General features: G+C 45.4%; 1 protein-coding gene and 1 long non-coding RNA gene across 3 annotated transcripts in view; one reads left to right on the top strand and one right to left on the bottom strand.

Annotated features, from left to right (window-relative positions):
- LOC115093639 (collagen alpha-1(XXVIII) chain-like) overlaps positions 1 to 16711 on the bottom strand; it is a 271500-nt gene that overhangs the window by 231905 nt on the left and 22884 nt on the right. The gene's annotated exons all lie outside the window — the stretch shown is intronic.
- LOC115093640 lies at positions 6165 to 10173 on the top strand. Of its 2 annotated transcripts, none has more exons than XR_003857366.1 (3): positions 6165 to 6320; positions 8643 to 8695; positions 10046 to 10173. It is a non-coding gene; the product is annotated as an uncharacterized LOC115093640 (long non-coding RNA). The 2 variants fall into 2 exon arrangements; XR_003857364.1 differs by lacking the exon at positions 6165 to 6320 and adding an exon at positions 6367 to 6774.

Genomic DNA, 16711 nt, shown 5'->3' with positions numbered 1-16711 from the left:
AACGATTTTTTAACGAAACAATCGTGCCAAACACGATTTTCTTCTCCTGCCAGATGATTTCAATCATTAAGACAATAGGGGACACAATTCACATCCGTACTCATTTTTGGTTTTTTACCTGCCGGTGCCAGTGCAAAAGTGCGCAATTTTGGACACATTTAAAGTTACTTCATCTGCTCTGCCTTTCCCTCTCCCTCACATCATTGATATATGTCACCGGGGATGTTAAGATTACTACAACGATTTAACATTTTTCCGTGGTATTATAATGCCCACTGCCTAGTGCCCACTGCACACACTTTGCCTTCTGCCAGGCAAACAGTGAATGTCATCCTGTCTGCTCTGTCTGCACTATTTCTCTGTCACAGACAGGCTTCACAATACAGCCTGTTATGCTGCACTTTCTGGCCTGCCTTCACTGCTTGCTTATGCCCAGTACTACCTAGCTCCCACTGCCCACAATGTGCCCACTGGCAGTCATACAGAGAATAAATAACTAATCTGAAGTGTAGCTAAGGCTTCAATCACGAAAAAGGAAAAACAGAACAACAAGCAAAGCAACACAAATCTACAATGATGCAGAGATATTGTGATGCCATGCTGCCGCCATGGTTTGTTTTCCTGTCTTGTGTTAATGGGCTGCCACAGCAAAAATCCTTACCAAGAATTCGGAGAGACCTCAGAGCTATGCTTTCACACAGACAATGTCTAGAGAAACAATGCAGAGCAAGGCTGTGACATGCTCATTCTTCGAACTCAGCATCACTGTAACCCGCTCTGCGGCATTATAGGAGACTAGGAAAATGCTCCGCTGCGATACATCATAACTCTCATTGCTTGACGGTATGCCAATCCGTCCCTTCTCTGCAGCCTGCCCGCTCCACAGTGTATGAACCTTTCTCCATACATTTGCAACTGTTGCTATGCCTATGATTTCCATGGGTCTTTTGACTATAATTGCTTATAGAAATCATTCTGTTTGACAGAAATGAAACAAGTAGGATTCCTTTAGTTCACGGGTCCCCTTCAGCTCATTTTGGACCCTAAGAGTTTGGAGTCAGAGTTTAAAGCTTTTAAAAAAGCTCTACAAGCATGGCTGTTCGAACAGGCTTATATTGACTATCTTGAAAAAAAGGACTAATTGGTTTAAAGAAACATTATTTTTATCTTTGTTTTATGTTCATTTATTAATAATTGATTAACAATTTTATTTTTTTATCATATTTTACTGTACCTTTTAGATATTTCAGTTTGATTTTATGATTTTGTAACATGTAAACCGTTGTGATGTATATTATGAACGATGGTATACAAGAATTTTTAATAAATAAAATAAATAAATAAAAATAAACAAGTTGGCTCCACTGATTTCATTTTTATATTTTGTTTTCAATGAATGCACTTCTCTAGCTGAGATGCTTGTTCAATTAGTCCGCCTTTAGTCTGGCATCAAGACTTCAACAGTTGCTCACAGGTTAAAAGAAGAGGTTAGTTGGTTCCATAATGTAGTGGGTATCACATCTGCTTTACACATGGAAGGGCCTGGGTTCAATCCCCAGTGGAGCTATTTTTAACTTGCTGCAGAAACAGGCATGCGTCTGAGTGCAAGGATAACTTAGATACCGAAAAAGCAAGTTGAAGACCAATGGGTTCCATATATGTGCAGTGGAAACCCCACCTGTCAGGTTTTCAGGATACCCACAATCTATATGCGTGGGATAGATTTACAGGCCCTTCCTTCTATGCTTGCTACTTGATCTCATGCGAATTCATAGCAGATATCGTCTTCCCCAGAAGAAGTGTGGGAATGGTTACTGGAGACGAAATAAGGAAGCTTTAGGTAAACTCCTAAGCCAACACCTTGTGTGGTAAAAAGAATTGAGTCCCTCACAGGCTTTCTGCTTCGGATATATTTAAAAAAGGTTTTACTGTGAGTTTTTGCCTCTACAGCCAACTTCTTTTCAAATTCTCTCTTAGCCTGTCTTATCACTGTTTTACATTTAACTTGCCAACATTTATGCTTTATCCTATTTTCTTCTGTTGGATCCTTCTTCCAATTTTTGAATGAAGATCTTTTGGCTAAAATAGCTTCTTTCACCTCCCCTTTTAACCACGCCGGTAATCGTTTTGCCTTTTTTCCACCTTTCTTAATGTGTGGAACACATCTGGACTGTGCTTCTAGAATGGTATTTTTTAACAATAACCACGCCTCTTGGACATTTTTTTACTTTTGTAGCTGCTGCTTTCAGTTTTTTTCTAACAATTTTTCTCATTTTATCAAAGTTTCCCTTTTGAAAGTTTAGCACGAGAGTCTTGGATTTGCACTTTGTTCCTCTTCTAGTCATTAAATCAAATTTGATCATATTATGATCACTATTGCCAAGCGGCCCCACCACCGTTACCTCTCTCACCAAGTCCTGTGCTCCAATGAGAATTAGATCTAAAATTGCTCCCTCTCTCGTCGGTTCCTGAACCAATTGCTCCATAAAGCTATCATTTATTCCATCCAGGAACGTTATCTCTCTAGCGTGACGTGATGATACATTTACCCAGTCAATATTGGGGTAATTGAAGTCTCCCATTATTATTGCACTACCAATTTGGTTAGCTTCCTTAATTTCTCTTATCATTTCACTGTCCGTCTCACCATCTTGACCAGGTGGACGGTAGTATACCCCTATCACTATAGTCTTCCCCGACACACAAGGGATTTCTACCCATAAAGATTCAATTTTGTATTTAGTCTCATGCAGGATGTTTATCCTGTTGGACTCTATGCCATCCCGGACATAAAGCGCCACACCTCCTCCCGAGTGCTCCTCTCTGTCATTGCGCTATAATTTGAACCCCGGTATAGCACTGTCCCATTGGTTATCCTCTTTCCACCAAGTCTCTGAGATGCCAATTAAGTCTGTCATCATTCACTCCTATACATTCTAATTCTCCCATCTTACTTCTTAGACTTTTTGCATTAGCATACAAACATTTCAAAGTTTGTTTTTTGTTTGTATTTTCATTCTGCTTTTTAATTGATAGGGATAAGTTAGAAATTTTTAGCTCAGGAGAGGTTTTTGTTACAGGCACTTGGACTACTTTTCTAATTATTGGAACCTAACTGTCGAGATGCCCTAATTCTAATGCATCATTAGTATCCTTTAAAGATACCTCTCTCCGAACCATGCGCTGCTGAGCGATTGTCGGCTTTCCCCTTTGTTCTAGTTTAAAAGCTGCTCTATCTCCGTTTTAAAGGTTAGCACCAGTAGTCTGGTTCCACCCTGGTTAAGGTGGAGCCCATCCCTTCGAAAGAGACTCCCCCTTCCCCAAAAGGTTCCCCAGTTCCTAACAAAACTGAATCCCTCTTCCTTGCACCATCGGCTCATCCACGCATTGAGACTCCGGAGCTCTGCATGCCTCTGGTGACCTGCGTGTGTAACAGGGAGCATTTCAGAGAATGCTACCCTGGAGGTTCTGGATTTAAGCTTTCTACCTAAGAGCCTAAATTTGGCTTCCAGAACCTCCTTCCCACATTTTCCTATGTCGTTGGTGCCCACATGTACCACGACAGTCGGCTCCTCCACAGCACTGTCTAAAATCCTATCTAGGTGACGCTTGAGGTCCGCCACCTTCGCACCAGGTAGGCATGCTACCAGGCGATCCTCATGCCCACCAGCCACCGAGCTATCTACATTCCTAATAATTGAATCACCAACTATGACGGCCGATCTAACCCTTCCCTCCTGGGCAGTAGGTCTTGGGGAGATATCCTCAGTGAGAAAGGACAATGCATTACCTGGAGAGCAGGTCCTTGCTACAGGATCCTTTCCTGCTGTACCTGGTTGGTGTTCTCCCATCATGAGACCTTCTTCCTCCAAGGCAGCACCAGGGCTGCCAGTCTGAAGTTGGGACTTGACTACTATGTCCCTGAAGGTCTCATCTATATACCTCTCTGTCTGCCTCAGCTCCTCCAGGTCTGCCACTCTAGCCTCCAGAGATCGGACTCGTTCTCTGAGAGCCAGGAGCTCTTTGCATCGCATGCACATGTACAACTTCTCACCGGTGGGTAAAAAATCATACATGTGACACTCGATGCAAAAGACTAGGAAGCCCCCCTCTTGTGCTGGACTGCTGTCTTCATCTCAATTTTGATCAGTTCCTAGTTAAGTTTTAGGTTGCTATGGGAGTAGGAATGTGTCTAACGTCCTTTAAATGTATTAGTGAATTCACTATGTGTCTGGTAGTGGCCTACTGGGCTCTGATCGAATTCTCAATAAAGGTTTTGTTGGGTTTTTGTTTTTTTTTTGTGAAAGTGGCACTTGCCTATAAATTAAGGGATGACCTGGGGGGGGGGGGGAGGGTTGGGAAATACAAACAGTCTTAACTTCAGTTAGTCAGCCTGAGTGACTCACTGCTCTCTTGATTAACAAATGTTGGTGCCTATTCAAACCCAATCACACTACCTCAACACCTTTCCAAGGTGAGTAACTGAGCTGAACTATTCAACTTTTCTACTTAGGTATATACTGCTCCTAGCTTATTTCTAGCTTCTGGATACTTTTTGGGTTGGTTGTTTTTTTTTGTGGGGTTTTTTTTCAATACAAACACTCAGTTTGTATTGCAGACTTTTAAAAATAAACACACTACCTACTGCTACCTTATTGACTGACTATTTAAAAATACAGTCTAACTTGTTTATTCACTGCCTACCTACTGCTACCTTATTGACTGACTATTTAAAAATACAGTCTAACTTGTTTATTCACTGCCTTTCTGACTATTAAAGGCACAAACACACTAAATAATATTCCCAAATAGTTAACGTTGCCCCAATACTTTTAAAAAAGACAATGTCCCAAGCAAAAACTTACTGATTCCTTTCAGCCACCAGCAAGGTGATCCTCTCCTCTCAGGATTTGGTGAGACAGGTAACAGTGGTGGGGCTGCTTGGCAATAGTGATCATAATATGATCAAATTTAAATTAATGACTGAAAGGGGAACAGTATGTAAATCTATGGCTCTAGCACTAAACTTTCAAAAGGGAAACTTTGAGAAAATGAGAAAAGTAGTTAGAAAAAACAGGCGTGGGCCTTGTTTAAAAGTAGCATCCTAGAAGCACAGACCAGGTGTATTCCATGCATTAAGAAAAATGGAAGGAAGGCAAACTGATTACCAGCATGGAAATGTTCCCAAATTTAGCTTAGCCGGTTCAGCACTGAGAAGCCTCCAGAAGATCTAACCTCACTGAAGGGCCTGTCCCTTAATCTAAAAAAAATACCCACCTCTACACTGACTCCCAATCGCTCGGTCATTTTTGATGCAGGCTTGTCTTCGTCTGTTAAAGAAAGTTTCAGACTTTAAAATGTGTAAGGCTGAATGCACATCACTATTATATACAGGGAGGACAATAATGAAAGCCATTTCTGGGGGTAAAGCGCTCTTTTATCCACAGAAATAGGCTGTTTGATTACTGTCCATCCTCTACACAAGTAAAGGTAGGAGCATATAACAAGGCATATTTCTGGTTTGGAGTTCGGACAGGGGGAAAACTATAGCCAGAGAGCAAAGTGTTAGGTCCCTTTAAGGGCTGCAGCTGGAGAGCTAAGCCAGCTCGGGATTATGATGTCTGATTATGACATCACCATAGTAGAGGTTTGAAACCAGGCAACTCCTTTCTTTCTTGCTCTTTGCAACAGATGTCCTCTGTTGCTCCTAGACTGTGATCCCTGTGCTTTGGTGTCGTGCCTCCAGTGTCTCCTGTGTCATCGTCCCTCCAGCGTCTCTTGGGTCTTCATGCCTCCAGCGTCTCCTGTGTCTTCATGCCTCCAGTGTCTCCTGTGTCATCGTCCCTCCAGCGTCTCTTGGGTCTTCATGCCTCCAGCGTCTCCTGTGTCTTCATGCCTCCTAGCGTCTCTTGGGTCTTCATGCCTCTAGCGTCTCCTGTGTCTTCATGCCTCCAGCGTCTCTTGGGTCTTCATGCCTCCAGCGTCTCTTGGGTCTTCATGCCTCCAGCGTCTCCTGGGTCTTCATGCCTCCAGCGTCTCTTGGGTCTTCATGCCTCCAGCGTCTCCTGTGTCTTCATGCCTCCAGTGTCTCTTGGGTCTTCATGCCTCCAGCGTCTCCTGTGTCTTCATGCCTCCAGTGTCTCCTGTGTCATCGTCCCTCCAGCGTCTCCTGTGTCTTCATGCCTCCAGCGTCTCTTGGGTCTTCATGCCTGCAACGTCTCCATGTTCCTGTGACCATCACTTCGTCTCTTCACTATCTGCCACAGACCTTCTGCCTGGACTACGCTGTCTCTTCAAGAGATTGGTTCCTATCTTGCTGGGTGAACGCTCTATATCTTCCTTCTCTTTCCTCTCTGCCCACCTGCCTTTGCTGTTCTTTGCTTTTCATTCCCTTTCTCTGTCTTGTTTATGCTTCCCCTTTTCCTTTCCCTTACTTCTCCTTTTAGCAAAACAGTTTTAGTGGTTAATATTATTTCCCTCCCATGTAAAATTCCCTTTTATTACCATTAGAGGGTCCCTGAGGGAGAGATAGAGCTGTGGGTTAATAGGGACAGACAGGGAGAGTTTGTAAAGCTAAAGAAGCCCAGCCAGTTGTACAGTCTGAGCTGATCCTATCAGCACCCTCAGAGCCGACTGAGACAGGTGCAGCATTCAGCTCTGCAAAAACATTCACTTAAAAACCAGTTGGAGTTACTGTGAAATTCCTTTTCTTCTTCCCCTGCTTGTAATACATTCTTCATAACAAGCTCTGTTTATTAGCACTGTGGATCCTAGGTAAGTGAGTTTTTCAGTGATTCTGGTATTTTTTGGATGTGCCTTCTTTATTTGTCTGGATACTGTGAAACCCCAGGTTTAGGGAGTCACAATGTCCTCAGAAAGCCCTCATGAAGGAGCAGGTGGTAGGGTACTTGGGAAACCCAGTTGGTGGGTGGGAGGTTGTCAGGAGAGAGGCACAAGTGCAGGAGCAGGCAAGGCCTCTGCAGTGCTTGCTAGGATCTTCAAGGTCCAAGCAAGTGAGCAAGGGTTTAACCTCCGAGTGTCAGGTGAAGCAGCTTTTGCTTTACTTCTGCTAAGAATGTTTTATTCCAGGGAGGTAAAGGAAGAGATGTGATGTGTGCTCTTCATTCCTGCCATGAATATTTCATTCTGTGTGGCAGGGGCAGAGCCAGAAGCAGCACAGCTCTTGCTCTGTTTTCCCTGTGAACATTTAAGTGAAGGCTAAGCAATCTTGTATTGCTTAGCAGATAATAACGGGGGTTAGCGAGCGGTAGGATAGGATTAAATTATAAGTTAGGAGGGAAAGGGGAGGGGGAGAAAGTAAAGCTAAGGGGCCAATGAAAAGGAAATATTTTGAATTGAGGAGCTGGGATTGGTTGGGGTAATAGTTAGTTATGGCAGAGAGCCCTTTCGCGCCTCAGTTGGGTGCGAGAGGGCTGAGGGAGCAGGCTGGAATATTTCCCTCCTCCCTCCCTTACGGGAGAATCATTGGATGTTATTCAATGTGTGTTGTCTTTATTGATTGTCACAGTGGCGGGTAACCCCAGCCCAATGTGGTTGATTTTGTTATGTGTTGTTAAAAGGCATTGGGGGGGGGGGGGGGGGAGGTATCTCGTGTAGCGAGGGGCTGCTACATGAGGTGGCCAATGAACAAGAGGGGGGCCGAAGCTCAGAGGCCGGGGTACTTACCCACGCTGGTGCGAGGCGGGGTAAGGAAATGGACTCTATGGGTGTAGCTCTACCACTGGGTCGAGGTGGGGAGCAAGTTGTTAAGAAGGGGATGAAAGGGGGGGTGAGTGTATATGTTGAATAGTGTATTAAGTGTTAGGGGCTCGGGTCATGTTATAATAAACTGTGGCCTTTATTTAACCAAAACAAACATTGTGTGGGATTATAAAGGGGGAGGGGAAGCAATTGAAAGCGAGTCTTGCCTCTCTCAGTTTTTCTTGGGGTGGGAGGCTGCAAGAAGGAGCCAAGGATGAGGCAGGAGCTCTCGTGCCACTCTCCAGTCCTTATGAATATTTCATTCAAGGACAAGGTGGGGAGATGAACCCAAGCTGTGGCAGCAGATCATGCTCGCTCCTGCCGTGAACATTTGATTATGGGGGGAGGGGGAGGAGTCAGAGACATGGAGCAAAAGCTCCCTCCATGAACCTCTGGTTTGGGGCTCTGGCAGTGGCTGCCTGGGACTGAGCTGTGGGTCTCATCTGGGTCTGGATGTTTCCCAGCCTTGACCTAAATAATCAAAGTATGCAAGGTCTGGCCAATCCCATCTGAATTTTAACCTGAGGTGATAAGGAATGCAAAAGTACACATCTAGATTTGCTTTGTTTATTGCCCCCTCAAAAATATCCCTGCCTGCTTTTTGTGAGGGCACGGTGTTAAAGGAAAGCTCTGCATACGTTTTCCCCCTGTCCGAACTCCAAACCAGAAATATTTACAAAACTACACGGGAAAAAGCCCACGCCTTGTTCTATGCTCCTACTTTTACTTGTGTAGAGGATGGACAGTAATCAAACAGCCTATTTCTGTGGATAAAAGAGCGCTTTACCCCCAGAAATGGCTTTCATTATTGTCCTCCCTGTATATAATGGTGATGTGCATTCAGCCTTGCACATTTTAAAGTCTGAACCTTTCTTTAACAGACGAAGACAAGCCTGCATCAAAAATGACCGAGCGATTGGGAGTCAGGATAGAGGTGGGTATTTTTTTTAGATTAAGGGACAGGTCCTTCAGCGAGGTTAGATCCTCTGGAACTGCTCAGGCTAAGATTTCAGGAGGCTCCTCAGTGCTGAACTGGCTAAGCTAAATTCCCTGTACGTACCCGGATCAGTCCAGACTCCTGGGTTTTGCCCCCCCTCTAGCAGTTGGAGACAGAAGTTTATCAAACAAACCTATGCCTTATCTAGGCTGGTGCCACCTACAGTCTGGCAGTATTCCTCTGTCTCCTAGCAGGTGGAGGAGGTGCAGAACCTACAGTCTGTGCTGAGGCCTAGTTTTTCAGTTCTAGATAGTATTGTTAGCTGGGTAAAAAGAAGGATAAAGTTAGAATAAGGTATAGGAGCGCAGTGGTTTGCCTGCAGGTCCAGTCTCCCGCCTCCCGGGGGGTTGTGAGGTCTGGAGGGGACCATCCCCCCTGGTTTCCGAGGCCGCTGAGGTGTGGGGTGCTTTGCCCTCCTGCCAGCGTGAATTCGTGACTGGGGGTGATACCGGGGAGCCCGGCTCACTCCCCCCAGTAGGTCCAGGACCCGGAGACTATTGGGCGAGTATATTTAAAAAAAAAAAAAAGTTAAAATTTTTTTGTGTGTGTTCTGTCGGGGCTTCATTCTCCTTCCCTTCTGGTCGCATTTGGGTGCTTGCGCGCCATTTTCGCCACCTTCCGAGCGATTTTCGGGGCTGTTTTTTGCTGCAGCATGCCGCATCGGGCCGCTTGTAGGGCCTGCGGCACCGCGCGGGCGCAACTGTCCTGGGACAATTTGTGTTCCGATTGCCTCTCCGGAGGCAAGGGAGTCTCTGCGGCCACGGGCAGGGACCTGGTGAGGGTCCAAACAGTGACCGGAGCATTTGGGAACTTACATTCTTCAGGTGCCGACCCGTTCCCGTGGGAACGCCCCAAGGCGCCAGCGGCACGGGGGGGAGGACGACCCTCAACCGCGATTGTCACCACAACGCAGAGTCCCTAAGGGGGACAGACCTGCGAGACCCAGCTGTGCTGCCAATCCAGAGGTCCCTGAGGGGGATCAGACAGATTTGTCTTCAGACTCTTCTTTTTCGTCTGATTTCGTGTTGCTTATGCATAAAGCCTTCAAGGCACGCAAAGATTGCCATTTAAATACAGTCTCGAGCGGTATGTGATCCGAACTGTGCGTGCGGCAAACGCAGGTGTGCCCGGCACTAATGCACCTCTTTCTACCGCACCTTACTGTATTGGCCTGTTTGTGATAACCAACATCAATGCCTGTAGCTCAGATGGAAAGTAGGACATCAGGAAATGCTCACATATCTCCTTTCTTTCTCTTTCCGGTTCCGCTCATCCTGCAAACTTCAGCACCGGTGCAACTATTCCCACCCCTCTTTCCACTGCTCCCTCTGCTCTCCCCTACCCCAAGCCTCTCCCTCTCTATCTTCCCTCCACCCTCTCCCATCAATCTCCCTGCCTTATCTCCTGTTCTCCCCTTCCATCTTTTTCTCCTTTGCTCTTTCCTGTTATTGTATCGACTCCTCCCACCCTCCTTCCAATGCTCTTCTGCTCTCACTCCTCTCCCCTAGCCCATGCCTCCCTTCTCTATATCTTCCTTCTCCTTCCTCTCTGTCCACCTGCCTTTGCTGTTCTCTACTTTTCCTCCCCTTTCTCTGTCTTGTTTATGCTTCCCCTTTTCCTTTCCCTTACTTCTCCTTGACATCCCGTGTGTATTTGGTCTGATTGCAGTGCATGCGCTTCGAAGAAAAAAAAACGGTAAGGAGACTTTGCAAACATCGCTTTGTGCCCTATAATACTTTTAAAGGTCCTTGGTCAGCAGATTTGGCCGGCTGAATTCGGAATTTAGCTGGACAAACCGCAAAGTGTTAAAATTGTGGGCCAATGAATGGCTAACTTACCTGGATAAAAAGAGATGACCGGGTGTGGGGCTTATGTTTAGCTGGGTAGCAGCCCTGAAGTGAGATAGATAAACTTACTCCACTGTCTTTGGGTCTATCCAGCGGGAACCCGTACCTGGGTAAGTCTAGCTAACTTCCTGCTCTCAGCACCGCTGAAAGGACCTATTAGTTTATAAATATAAATGAAGAAATATTTTGTTGGTATTCAGGGATTTCACAGTGCTAATCAGGGATTTCTCAGAGACGAGGAGTCCCTCAGAGCACAGGGAACTGTCTGCCCTCTATAGTTACTCCAGTGAGCCATAGCAAATGGTTTAGTCCACTCACTACCCTAAACTAGGTCCTCCTCTGGGAGGTGCTTAGACCTTAGAAAAGGGACCCAGAAAAGACAAAACAATAAATATAACAATTGAGGAATCACTAAATAGCAGTCAAATGTTTATTTATTAGCACAATCTGTGGTCAGAAGACCTCCTCACTGATTCAGATGCTTGTTGGTTACTCCAGCTCTACCTGACACAAAAACCTGAAAGAACTGTGTGAGACTTGGTGCAGGACCCTGCTGATACTCAGTACCAGTGGCGTAGCCAGAATTGATTTTTTGGGTGGGCACAAGGTTAACATGGGTGGGCTGTAGGCATGCAGGTCTACTAGTTGTTTTTTTTACTGATAAATAATGCCAAATTATGCAGCATAGCATTCACATCTACGCCTAAGTATGAGGTTTACTTAATGATACAAACATAATTCACGGTGATTTGTGGTACTTTAGCCTTCTTATTATTACGATTTTATACACGGCTCCTACCTGTCCATAAATTTTGAGAGAGCGGTTTTGTTGCTTATATTTAAATTGCTAACATCTCAAAATATAGATATATATTTTTACCTTTGTTGTCTGATCTTTGTATTTTTCTAATCAGTTGGTCCTGGTCTCTTTGTCCCATTTTTTCCCTTATAGCTCATTTCCTAATTCCTTTTCAGTGTCTTTCTTCTATTACTGTCTTCTTCCCTTCCACACACACACATACACGCTTTCTCTCACAGACTCCCTCTCACACACTCAAGCTCTCACTCTCATATGCTCTCCCCCCCCCCCCCAGCTCAAATTCAAGTTCTCACTTTCTCACCCCTCCCCAGGCTTATATTCTTATGCACACACAGACGCACATCCAGGCAACCATTCTCACCCACACACATAAACCCAGACTCCCATTCTCACCCACAAACCCATGCTCCCAGTCTCACCCACACATATTCAAGCTCCCATTCTCATCCATAGATATACACATTTAAGGTACTATTCTCACCCACACATACACACATTCAAGCACCCATTCTTATCCACATATTCAAGCTTCCATTCTCACCCACCCACACAAACCCAGGCTCTCATTCTCACCCATATATACACACATTCAAGCTCCCATTCTCATCCACCCACAAACCCAGGCTCCCATTCTCAACCACACATACGAGCTCCCATTCACCCACATACACACCCAGGCTCCAGTTTTCACCCACACACACTCCCATTCTCATCCACACATACACGTTCAAGCACGTGCACAGCTTCCGCTTTCTCCCCCAGAGTAGGAAGATCAGCTGCCTCTCCTGCTGCCACCGGACTCCTGCTATCTTCGGGCGTCCGAACTTCCTGTCGGGGGGGAGGGGGGAGCGGAAGCGCAGCGCACAACGTCCGCTTCCTCCCTCCCCCCCCCAAGCAGGAAGATCGGCGGGCAGTACGGCCCAACGCCCGAAGATAGCAGGAGTCCGGTGGCAGCAGGAGAGGCAGCTGATCTTCCTACTCTGGGGGAGAAAGCGGAAGCTATGCGCAGCGCTTCCGCTCCCCCAAACAGGACGTTCGGCGGGCCGTTTGGTCCGAAGATAGCAGGAGAACGGGTGGCAGCAGGAGAGGCAGCTGATCTTCCTGCATTGGGGGGAGGAAGCGGAAGCTGCCCGCGGCGCTTCCGCTCCCCCCCCCCGAACAGGAAGACCGGTTGGCCATACGGCCGCAGCAGCGCTGCCCCATGTGTGCCGTGATGGCGCGCGAGGCGTGGGTTCTCTTGTTCGCTGTCGCGGGGATGGGATCCCGCGACAGCCTTGCAGTTCCGGTGCCAGTTGGGTGGGCCTGGGTCTAAGTTGGGTGGGCACCTGCCCACCCAGGCCCACCCGTGGCTACGCCACTGCTCAGTACTAACTCACCTGTCACTAATCCTTCACAGAAACAGTGCTAATAAATGAATGTTTTAATATATAAGAAAAGGATTTACAGTTAACTCAAAAGGCTTGGAAAACTGCAAACAGCAAAGAGGAAAAAAGGAAAGGAGCAGTAACTACTGGTACTTAACAGTTTGTCTGCAGAGTGAAATGCTGCTTCCTTCCCAGTCAGATAGGAGGGTCCTGTGCAACCTTTTCCTGTCACCCCACAGCTGTACTTCCCAGCTGAAACAGGTCTCTCTCTCTCTTTCTGCTAATTCCAACTGTCATTCTCTCAGCCCGTTCTATCACTCTTACAGATCCTCAGCAGCAGTGCAATGTCTGCTGAAACGAGCATCTCTCTCTCAGTGTTACAGTCTCTCTCTCTCAGAACTTAGCAGCAGGGTGAAGACATCGGTCCTGGGATTCATCCCCTCAGCTCCAGCTCCTGGTGCCAGTGGAACACTGCCCTCTTATACTGCTGCCCAGCTGAAGATCATCTGAATAAAAAAACCTTCTCTCAATATACCGGGCAAATAACAAGTAAAACTCCTGCTCATCACCAACAATAATTTTCCAAGTGCGTGGCTCGACTTTTGTGCTGTACCAGAGAGACATTTGAAATTCTGCTGACTCTGCCCCTCCAGCTCTGCCTCAGCCCGATCCCTGAAACACCTCTGCTCGCTGGCTATAAAAGACTAAGGGTTAGAGCAGTGGGAAGCCAGGGTTTAAATACCACTGTCACCACTCCTTGTGGCCTCAGGGTCAGATTGTGAGCCCACTATGAATAGAGAAATAACTACAGTACCTGAATGTCATCCACTTTGAAGTGCTGAAAGTTGGAATATAAATAAAATTAAATTTTAAAAAAAAACTCAGGCTCCTGATTGATTTACCCCATGTAACCTGTACAGTACCGGGGGGCAGGGTTAGGTCGGCCATAATAAATGTAGATAGTTGGGTGGCTGATGAACGGAAGGACTGCCTGGTAACCTGCCTGCCTGGTGCGACGGTGGCACACCTCACACGTCACCCGGTGCTGCCTTGGATCAGAAAAGTCTCACGGTTGGAGAACATCATCTTGGTGTAGCAGGAAGTGATGATCCTGTAGCAAGGACCTGCTCTCCAGGTGATGCATTGTCCTCTTGCACTGAGTACAAGACTCCTAGGGCTACTGCCCAGGAGGGAAGGGTTAGGTCGGCCATCATAAATGTAGCTAGCTGGGTGGCTGGTGGACATGAGGACTGCCTGGTAACTTGCCTGCCTGGTGCGAAGGCGGCACACCTCACGCGTCACCCAGATAGGATTATAGACAGTGCTAGGAAGGAGCTGGCTGCCGAGGTACATATGGGCACCAACGACATAGGAAAATGTGGGAGAGAAGTTCTGGAAGCCAAATTTAGGATTTCAGGTAGAAAGCTGAAATCTGGAGCCTCCAGGGTGGCATTCTCTGAAATGTTGCCCATTCCAGGTGCAGGTCCTCAGAGGCAGGCAAAGCTCTCGGGTTTCAATTCATGGATGAGACGATGATGCAGGGAGCAGGGATTCAGTTTTGTAAGAAACTGGGAAACCAGAATGAAATCAGGCTGCTGGCACTAACTTTTAAAAAGGAGATAGAGCAGCTTTTAAATGGTTCGGAGGAATGTATCTTTGAAGGATACTAATGAAATAGGAGAGCTATGGCATCTCAACAGAGAGGTTCCAATAAATGCAAACGTAGTCCATGTGCCTGTAAGTAAAGAATCCAAATTATCCCTATCATCTGAAAGCAGGTTGTTAATACAAATAAAAAACACACTTTGAAATGTCTGTATGCCATTGCCAGAAATCTAAGAAGTAAGATGGGAGAGTCAGAGTGTATAGCGGTGAATGATGAGATAGACATAATTGGCATCACAGAGACTTGGTAGAAGGAGGATAACTAACGGGACAGTGCTATATCAGGATACAAATTATATCGCAATGATAGGATCAACTTGGAGGGTGTGGCACTTTATATCCAGGAGGCTATAGAGTCCAACAGTATAAAGATCATACAAGAGACTAAATACTCATTAGAATCTATATGAGTTGAAATCGCATGTGTGTTGGGTATGAGTACGGTGATAGGAGTATACTACCATCCACCTGGCCAAAATGGTCAGATGATGAAATGCTAAGAGAAATCAGGGAAGCTAATAAATTTGGCAGTGCAGTAATAGGAGATTTCAATTACCCCAATATTGACTGGGTAAATGTAACATCAGGACTTGCTAGAGACAAAGTTCCTGGATGGAATAAACTACTGCTTCATGGAGCAATTGGTTCAGGAACCAACGATAGAGGGAGCAATTTTAGATTTAATTCTTGGTAGAACGCAAGATTTGGTGAGAGAGGTAATAGTGGTAGTGGTGGGGCCACTTGGCAATGGTGATCATAACGTGATAACATTTGAACTAATGACTGGAAGGGGTCAGTATGTAAATCTACAGCTCTAACACTAAATTTTCAAAAGGGAAACTTTGATAAAATGAGCGAAATAGAAAAAAACTGAAAGGTGCAGCTGCAGAGGTTAAAAGTGTACAACGGGTGTAGACATTGTTTAAAAATAGAATCTTATGGTGGCCCCAATTTCTCTGCTTGAAATTCAGGCAGCTATCAAGTTGTTACCGGAGGGTAAATGTCCTGGCCCTGATGGGTTCCCTACTGGTGGTGGGGGGCATTCCCTGGGCACTATGGCTGATGCTACGATCACTCTCATTCATAAAAAAAGTCACCCCTAGTATGCCTCACTGGCGCTCACAAATACAGGCTATTGCTGATCTGGAACAGCTACAATACAGTCTTAAGGGTAAGCATGCCTAAATTTACCAGTACTTGGGGGCCATATCTTGATTATTTGAATGATACTTAAGCTAATTTGTGGTGCCACTTAGGGTTTATTTTTTTATTTCCACTTCTATTGTCCCTCAATCGTTTGCTCCCCTATGTACTATCTTTTGCCATGTACCTCACTGCAATATGAGTTATTGCTTCTATGTACTTTTCTCTGTTTGTTTGGAAAAATATAAATAGTTATAACAATACAATCTTAGATGCGCAGTCCAGATGTCTTCCATGCATTAAAAAAGGTGGAAGGAAGGCAAAACAATTACCAGCAAGGTTAAAAGGTGAGCTGAAAGAGGCTATTTTAGCCAAAAAAATCCTTCAAAATTGGAAGAAGGATCCATCTGAAGAAAATAGGAAAAGCATAAGCATTGTCAAGTTAAGTGTAAAACACTGATAAGGCAGGCTAAGAGAGAATTTGAAATGATGTTGGCCGTAGAGGCAAAAAGTCATAATAAAAAGTTTTTAAAATACATCCGAAGCAAGAAAACCTATAAGGGAGTCGGTTGGATGACTGAGGGGTTAAAGGGACTCTTAGGGAAGTTTTAGGCCATTGCAGAAAGACTAAATGAATTCTTTGCTTCTGTGTTTTACCAATGATGATGCTGGGGAGATACCAGTTCCAGAGATGGTTTTCAAGGGTGATGAGTCAGATGAACCTGAACCAAATCACGGTGAACCTAGAAGATGAAGTAGGCCTGATTGACAAACTGAAGAGTAGTAAATCACCTGGACTGGATGGTATACACCCCAGGGTTCTGAAGGAACTAAAAAATGAAATTTCAAATCTATTAGGTAAATTTTGTAACCTATCATTAAAATCATCCATTGTACCTGAAGACTGGAGGGTGGCTAATGTAACCCCAATATTTAAAAAGGGTTCAGGGGCGATCCAGGAAAACTATAGACCAGTGAGCCTGACTTCAGTGCCAGGAAAAATAGTGGAAAGTGTTCTAAAGATCAAAATCACAGAACATATAGAAAGACATGGTTTAATGGAACAAAGTCAGCATGGCTTTACCTAAGGGAAGTCTTGCCTCACAAATCATAT

This window comes from Rhinatrema bivittatum, chromosome 6 (assembly GCF_901001135.1).
Source record: "Rhinatrema bivittatum chromosome 6, aRhiBiv1.1, whole genome shotgun sequence".
NCBI lineage: Eukaryota > Metazoa > Chordata > Amphibia > Gymnophiona > Rhinatrematidae > Rhinatrema > Rhinatrema bivittatum.
This window is presented reverse-complemented; position numbering and strand designations above follow the sequence as displayed.